Source organism: Meriones unguiculatus, chromosome 18 (assembly GCF_030254825.1).
Source record: "Meriones unguiculatus strain TT.TT164.6M chromosome 18, Bangor_MerUng_6.1, whole genome shotgun sequence".
Classification (NCBI taxonomy): Eukaryota; Metazoa; Chordata; class Mammalia; order Rodentia; family Muridae; genus Meriones; species Meriones unguiculatus.
Window position 1 is genome coordinate 50,082,145 of NC_083365.1, and position 2,473 is coordinate 50,084,617.

Below are 2,473 nucleotides of genomic sequence, written 5' to 3' on the forward strand. Positions count from 1 at the left end.
GGAACCTCCAATTCCTTCAAGTAAATATATTTATAAGAAGTTGCCGATGGAATTGTGCATTTAATTGAATTTATTTTTGAAAGAAGCAATACAACTTAAAGTTAAAACTAAGAATGTTATGTAAAAGTTTATGGTTAAGAAAAAAAACAAAAACAAAAACAAGAAACACCCAAAACAAAAGACCTCTTCCTTACTCCCTTCCCTCCCTGAAGTCAGAATAACTAGGTTTTTTGCTTTTTTTTTTTTCCTGGCAGAAATGCTGTTTGTGTGAACAAATACATATGCATGCATCTTCCCTCCCTCCTCCTTTTAAGATGGTGACAGTTTGCCTAAACCCTTTTCTGCACCTCACTTTTTCAGTTACTAGATCCTGGGGACCATCCTGTATTGCTTCACAGAGAGCTTTTTCTTTATAGAGGTGCACGGAACTTCAGCGCACTAAACTACCAGAGTTTACCATAGCCAAGGGCATTGGGTTCCACCTCACATTCTCGTTCAAAGTCCCTCTGAAAGGACCAGACTTTGGTTCCTTCACCCATGCCAAGAAGTTTACAACCTGTAACTACAGCTCCAGGGGAACTGGTGCCTCTGGCCTCTGACTGGCACTCACATTCACACCTGTGTATGTTGGTTAGGAATCTGTCATTTATTAAGGGATGACGTTCCAAACCTTGACCTGTCAGTCTGATACCAGCACTGGCCAATCAGGCAGACGTCTCTCCTGGACCAGATTGGGTGTGTGTCTTCTCCTGGGGCAGCACATACTTCCTGCTCTGCTTTCTACCTGCAAGGCAGACAAGTTGTTATTGGCCTTGATGATTGTAAAATGCTTGGGGCCAGAGAGACGGCTCAGCAAGTAGAGCTTGCTATGCAGGCATGAGTATCTGAGTTTGGTTCCATATTCCTCGTGGAAAAGTAGGGAAGGGTGTACCCACGCACCTCAGCCCTGGAGGGGCAAAAGCAAGCAGATCCAGGGGGTCTGCCGGCTGCCAAATCTGCCCTCTCCGGGTTCAGCGAGAGACCTCCTCTCAGAAAATAAGGTGAATGACTGAGGGAAATCATGTGTCAAGGGCAAGTGCCCTTGCACACGAGTCATACCCTGACAGGCAGACACATCCACCTGTGCGCGCGCACACATGCGTAGACACACACATTCTCCCCTTCCAAATCTCAACTCAAAGATGCCTCATAAACTCTCCCCTCTTCTAGGCTAACCTAAGCTGGATAGTGATATGGAGCCTCGTCCTTCCCCCGTGCAAGGTCTTTTGGGAGAGAAACATTTCTGTTGAGCCCGTACTGTGGAACCTTGTTCGGAACAGTTCTCCAGTATTCAGAGTTGGGTATGGAGCGGACGCTGACGCACTGTCCATGACTTGCCCTGACACTGTGCGTAGATATGCAAAGCTTAGCAAAGGGGCGATTACACGTTGTTGCTTGAAGTTGTTCTTGTGGGTCTGTTTCCCACCCAAGTTGATACCGTCTTGGTTTCTATTTCGGGTCTCGTTTTAACAGAATGATTAAACAAAAGGGAAATCATCAAAAACCACAACAGAGCCTGATGGGGTGGAGGAAGAAGGCAGAAATGAACTTGTGGTGTTATGGGAAGGGTGATAAAGGAACTGGGCACGACTTAGAGATGGGGTGGCCCAGGCTAAGTCTGGACCACGAAGCAGATGCAGAGCAAGACCAGATGGCAGAGGGTTCAGAGGAACAGCTTTGCCCTGGGAACCAGTCAGCTACCCTAACTTGTAGGAGAAGGAAGGCAAACTTGTTTTAGACGTTTGTTTTGTTTTCTCCTGGAAAGAATACTGAACCGAAATTCCAGCTTGTTCTTGCCCTCTCTGAGGGTTCTTTGGGAGAGACTGTTATGATGGATGTATTTAAAACTATGCCACGCATACGACAGATCTGGTGTGAAAGATATTTATGTGGGGGAAGGGAGGCAGAAGACAGGGCCTGAGTGAGCCTTGAGGGCAGAGAGGGAGAGATACAAGGATGGGGGAGGGGAATGCCCAACAGAGAAAGGGGGGAGAGCAGAGAGAAGAACAAGAGGGCAAGAGAGGGAGCTGAGCGGCAGACCTGGCCCAGATGATGTCATAGGATGCAGGTACTGACATAGGGCGTTAGGACCCTAAAGGTCCCTCAGGGCAGGCCTGTTGAACTGCCTACATACACAACATAACATTAAGCGTGGAATTTCTCTCTCTGGAGCCGAGAAACCCACTGAGTGCATTCCATTCCCCGGGGGCTGCTGGGAGAGAGGCTGCTGGCCTCCCAAATCCTTTCCCTTGGTGGAGGAGGCTGAATACAGATACCCCAGCTGAGTCTGGCCCCCTAATGGGTCCAGAGGCACACCTAAGCACGGAAAGCTCCATGGTGCTGAAAAGACCTGCGGGGTAAGAAGCCCCAACACAAGCGGCCTAGGAAGAGGTCCATGAAAGGCGAGGCTTCCGGAACTGCTGCTGCTGCTGCT